The 6,269-nt window shown below is 45.2% G+C and overlaps 1 pseudogene; it reads right to left on the bottom strand.

Moving 5' to 3' along the window:
- Nucleotides 1-1,293: 1,293 nt before the first annotated feature.
- On the bottom strand, nucleotides 1,294-3,629 carry LOC123100503 (NADH-ubiquinone oxidoreductase chain 5-like; annotated as a pseudogene).
- Between the last annotated feature and the right edge of the window lie 2,640 nt (nucleotides 3,630-6,269).

Here is a 6,269-nt window from a genome sequence, read left to right as displayed (position 1 = left end):
TTTCTCTCTTGCAGCTCTTTCATAGCAATGGCCTTTATGTTTGGAGGCTAACCCAGGCATCCATCACTCTCCTCCCAAAGAAAAAAGATGCCAACACCGTCGAGGATTTCAGGCCAATCAGTATCATCTCGAGATTCATGAAAATCGTTTCAAAGAAGAGGAACAAACATTGTCTTTAACAACACTCAACCACTTATTGACATTGACACGTATCAATCGGCGTTTATCAAGGGTCGCTCACTCATAGAAACTTTCTCGGTTGTGACAGAACCACTTATCTTTCGCCACAAACATAAGATCCCTATGGTCCTACTCAAGGTAGACTATCGCAATTCATTTGACCGAGAAAGAGAAGAGTTGTGTCTTAAAGTAAAGACAAGGATGTGGAAATCCACACACACTTGTCTTTCAGGCCCAGCCCACCAGGGATTTCCAAATCGTTAGCGGCGGGTCTTTCTTCTTCTGGGCGAGCTGCGGAGCTACCTTTTCTTTCTTTCATTCCATCTGTCTCTGTATGCTTGGGTGAATGCCATAAGCGGATTTATATGCCCCGGTTCCCAGGGTTAGGGTATTCCCTATGTTGAGCCTACTCAGATCAGAACAAAACTTTTGGATTCTCTTTCGCCTATCGGCCGGCTTTAAACAACCTTCACATTTCCTGCTGAGATCCCAAGTCTCCAAGTGGGCCATCTTGGCCACCTAAGACCTTGGCTTTTTAGAGAATCCCGCTCCTGTGTCATAGGACTTGTAGCTCGGCAGTCCACCGGGTAGGTTTGTTTATCCTTCCTTTTTCGAGTGTCTTCTTGGATAGTTATAGCGGCCCATAGGCGCAAGATGTACCTTGTGGAGGGCAGCGGTCCCCTGGACATAGCATAGTCCTTTCAGGCAGTGGCCGTTTAGTCCATGGTTCGTTGGATGGTCGGTGCAAGGCTAGAAATTGGAACACATTGATTCCGCTCGTTCCTGTCCTTTGCTTCAGGGCCTGTCCCTCGGTGTGGTCAGTACTCCATACTGTCGGGCAGCAAAGCTTACACTTGTTCACTTATTATGACGGTTCACCAGGGCCTCTTTCCTCCTCCCTTTTCTGCTCACTCGTAGGGGTCCAGACCCCCACAAAGGGGGAGGGAGTCGACTGAACATCTCAACCATTGGCGGGAATTTCGCCCGCATCCGATCCCCAATTCTTGTTCACCCCGGATGATCGTGTTGGGTAAATTGTGACCTCGTACGATCGTATCGGGTGAGCAACAGCCGCTTCGTCACAGTATTGACTTATGGGCTAACAGGTCATACTTTGGCCAAGTATCCTACAAAGAGACTCCCGAGAGCAAAAAGTATTAAAGGAATGGCCATAGGAATGGGCGCATCATGACATCGTAATATGTCTCGCCCGAATGAATTAGTTGGTACTAGAAATGTTAGAAATAGTAAACGAAAGGAGTAATAAGAAGTGAAAAGGACAGAGACACTTCCCAACCAGAAAAGCAGAGTTCCCACTGATGGTATACTTTGTGTAAGCGAGCTCTAAGATCACATCTTTAGAATAAAATCCTGTTAGAAAAGTAAATCCAATAAGAGATAAGCTGCCCATGAGCATCATGGCATAGGTCAAAGGAAAGGAGGAGGCAAGCCCCCCCATCTTCCGCATATCTTGCTCATCCGACATGGCATGAATCACCGAACCCGCACTCAGGAAGAGTAATGCTTTGAAAAATGCGTGATTCATTAAGTGAAAGACGCTAACCGAATAGTTAGAGATTCCGCAAGCAAAGATCATATAGCCTAATTGACTGCAAGTTGAATAAGCTATGACCCTCTTTAGATCATTCTGTAATATTCCAGTGGTTGCCGCAAGGAATGACGTCATAGCTCCTGCAAAAGTAATAACAATCAAAGCCGTAGGTGAGTATTCAAATAAAGGGGAGCACCTTGCTATCATGAAAACGCTAGCAGTGACCATAGTAGCTGCATGAATCAAAGCAGATACTAGAGTGGGACCCTCCATTGCATCGGGTAACCAAGTATGCAATCCTATCTGTGCAGATTTCCCAACAGCACCAATAAAAAGTAAAATACAAATCAGAGTTATGGCATTCAATCTCATATTGCAAAAAATACATTCATTTCTGGGAGCACTAGCACAAGCAAAAATGGTTGAAAAGTCTACTGTTTGAAAGAGAGTAAAACAACCAAAAATCCCAAGAGCTAATCCAAAATCACCTACTCGATTGACAAGCATAGCTTTTATAGCAGCTTTATCCGCCTGAAGTCGTGTAAACCAGAAATGAATTAACAAATATGAAGCAAGACCTACTCCCTCCCATCGCAGGAATAATTGAAGAAAGTTATCTCCAGTCACCAACATTAGCATAACAAAAGTAAAAATGGATAAATAACACATAAATCGAGGGCTATGCGGATCCTCAGACATGTATGAAATGGAATAAAGATGGACCAAGCTACTTATGAATGTAACCACAATTAACATCACTACGGTCAGGCTATCGAACACAGAGTCAAAAGGGAATTACGAGTCAGGCCAATCTGCGAATCGAGCAACCTCCCCTTGCAATGATGTGGTGGTGAACCTCTCATTCGTCTTCAGTGCTCTCCGAACCGTGCGGGAAGGTTTCCCATCACATGGCTCACCAACTTGATCTTCTGCGGGAACCTTATGTAAGAACAGGCCTGGCAAAAGAAGTACGGTCTCGCTTTCCTTTGCCACTCAAGTGCACGGCATCTGCCGTGCTTAGGCCCCTTCTTCCCTTCCCTAATCCAAAAATGAGTCCACCGCCTGCCTGGCACTGTATGGGTATAGGTATGGCGTGCAGGCCAGCCTCCCTTGGATTTTAGGTGATTAACTACCGAAGCAAAGAAAAGGCTGGATCAAGAAAAGGGGGGTACTACGAGCCCTCTGCCCCACGCATCTAACCAGCTCGCGTGGTTCACCGGTTCCACCGACGTCACCCTTAGATAGAGTTATTCAGTCGATACAGAGATGTGCTTAAAGTGGGGGGTGTGCTGTCCCTATTGGGCTGGGACCTTCCCCATAAGGCCCCACCGCCGGGGGAAAAGCGCCCTCTTGCTACCCATATGCAAGGCGCCGTCTTAGCCTTGCCTTCCCAGGATCGCTCCCACACCTGTCACGTTCGTGATCGGCCTCCTCAACTGTGTATCGATCGAAAGGCAGGGCGACAGAGCCCCCAACCGACGGGAGTAGTTACGTCCAGTATGTCCCCCCTTGATTCCCGACATGCTATGATACCCCAGGGTGGGTAGGAGCGGGTCGAGTCCGTATCACCGCGGAACAACTGCAGCGTCCGGATCTGATCTATCTACTCGGCAATTCATCCGGTGACTTCACGGTCGCCAAAGAAGCCCCAAGAAGCATCAAACATTTCCGATGAGATCCATGGAGCTATTCTGAGATAGCAAGCACTAGCTCCCAGTGCGACTTCATAAAAAGCAATCAAAGATAAGATCGAAGAAAATGAAACGCACGTGGTGGTCATTATAGCGGTTCCTTCAGATCCTAGAAAACGTCCGAAAAAACCGGCTACGGAACTACCGAGCAAAGGCAAAAAGACAATAAGTAGATACATAAGATCGAGTCTCTTAAAAAAATCAGACAGTGTTCAAGCGGCCTGTCATTGAGACAAAAACGTGTTAAGCATATAAGCACTTTCGACTTGATTTGCAGTGGTCAGTTATGCAAGACGGGAAGAGAGTTTCCTTCTTCAGAGTCCTTTTATCCCAATATTAAGGATAATGTGTGGGCCTTTACTGAAAGAAGATGGTTGATCCCCTTGCCGACTCATTCCATCCTCCCCCCGGTGGGTCGTCCTCTTATTCACTCTCGCGAGCAAAGAAGAAGAGAGACAGCATTCAAGCCAGCAATGGACTGAGGTATGAGACGATAAAGGTAAAGAGAAGGGGCCATCGTTGGTGCATAACAGATCTTTCCTATCTACGATCTTTCTCAGTGCATAAGCGAGGCTTCGCAGTCGAAGTACCACATAAGCAATAAAGCCAATAGACCTTGAATAGCCTGTACGAAATAACTTGTGAAGAGGATTTACTAGAGTCTAAAAATCTTGTACGCAAGTTGGCACAGCGCTTTCAATCAATCTCGCTCATCTGGTCTGCCCGGTCAAATCAGCGATCATGCCCCCCTTATTCTAGCGAAGGAACAACTTCATCAGATTCATTCCCTTGCTAATGTGCCTTCAAGCCTTGTTCCTTCTTCCGCTTCATCTATCGTAAAATTCTATATGCCACAAATAGAAGTAGAAAGAAATCCTAGCAGTCGTTGAGATTGAATCCAGAGGAAATCCCAAACCAATTACCGTGAGAGCGAATTAACAGAGTCAGTTCAACTAAATGGTCAAAATCAGAATAAAGGAAGGTAACGAAATACTTCATTAACAAGGCCCGTTTAATTAACAATTTGAGCTTTCTTTGCTCACCAGCTTTTTTCTGCGCCCCTTCACTCACTTCTGAATGACTCCTTTAGCACTCTCTTTTGGTTGGTTACTTCATTGAAATAGAAAGTACATCTCTAACTCCCGGCTAACGCGAATCATTCAAAAACTACTACTTATTGGGTTAGGCAACCGACACGTGAAATTGATGCCGGGCTACACTTCCTTCAATTAATTGTTTAGGTTTACTTTGGCGGAGCATTCAATCCAGGTGTGGGAATCATTCCGACTTCATGTATTTGCCCTGCCCTAGCCTTTTGGGAATGTAGGTGTCCGCGAATGGAAGCTCGGCAACAGAGCAGACCGGAAGAAGTATGTACCTCATGAAGCAAGGACTAGCCAGAGCTCTTAGTATGGCCACTTTTACAGGATGAATCCGTTCACTGCCTGCTTCTCTATCGCATTGGACCTAGAAAGAGTGCAAACAGGAAGCATAGACCCTTGAGAAATAGAGGAGCTATGAGTGCTGTCCACAACCTCTAATGTTCCAAAAGATATAATCCGTCACTCGCTCCAGAGACCTCAGTACCGTGCTAACTCCAAGAATTTCCTTCTTTACTACATAAAGCATCAGCTGCTGGATAGAAAGCAAAAGCATTTATTTATAGCTGACAGTTAGCTTTCGCTTGATTTCTTTCTTATAAAATTACATTTTGTTGATTGTAGATTGGGTCGGTGTAAATAAAGGGTGAGCTCCAAACTACAGCGGGAAAGGCCGAGTATACACCAACCATACTTTGGAGTGAGAAGGAGATCCTAACTAACAAAATAAGGCATCTGATACTATGCTGAAAAGTCCCGTTTGGTCACTTTTCAAAAGAAGGTTGCGCCGCTATTTTATCATCATCTGGCACTGCTTGACTTGCTTTCACAGCTTTTAGCTTGAACGTGGCACTAAAGCCTCCATGTCAACTAAAGAAAATAGTTCAAGACAGTAGAGCACAGAGGGAATTACCAACATGGGTTCAGCATTTCGTTTAGTGAATGCGGAGATAAAAGCAGCTGCTATTGATGTGCAATTGGACCGCTCGCATCGCTCCTTGACACGAAGGCTATAAGAATCAAAGGAAATACTGGGCGTAAATGACTTTGGAGTTCAAACCTGGCAAAGTCCTTACTTACTCGGCTCCAGGCCAAAGCGATGAAAAGACCCTTTATTTAATATGGTCACGCCCATGAGAGAAAGTCTAGCCCTATCAACACCTTCTGATCCTAGTTGGCTCGAGTAAGGCAGGCTACTTCTAAGCAATCTAGAGAACATTGAACCTCATTGAAAAGAAATAACTTCCGGCCAACATAAAGATCCAGCAACCTTTTGCCTGACCTTGGCTCTGACGCATTCCTCCTAGCCTAGATTTTCACTACATTCTTTGGGATCAATGCCTACTTCTTGAACATGAAATACCTGTATCCCTTCTTCGATAAGTGGAATGTTTCGCTTGAGCGTCTACTTTGGCGAAACCCTTGTTATCTATGCTATGTATTTGTGGCCTAGCCCTCTATAAGGCACACGTTTTTCATATGTGAGGCTATAGAAGGAAAGCAACAATCCTGGAGGAGGAAATAGTTCACTTGTTGGGCACCTGGGCTCCCTATTCGTAAATTCACTTACGTGACGAGCAATTAACAAGGCACGCTGCATTTGAATGACATGTTATTTGAATAATATTGCTGATGTGTCGCAAGTCTAAGTCTTCCAAAATAGGAGACGACTATGGACAGAGATACCAGGTAAACGGAGTGCCAGTGATTGCCTTGGTTGATAGTGGCAGCACGCACTATTTTGTA

Source organism: Triticum aestivum, chromosome 1B (genome assembly GCF_018294505.1).
Source record: "Triticum aestivum cultivar Chinese Spring chromosome 1B, IWGSC CS RefSeq v2.1, whole genome shotgun sequence".
NCBI classification, from domain to species: Eukaryota; Viridiplantae; Streptophyta; class Magnoliopsida; order Poales; family Poaceae; genus Triticum; species Triticum aestivum.
The sequence above is the reverse complement of the archived record's forward strand: the minus strand, read 5'-3'. Positions and strand labels throughout refer to the sequence as shown.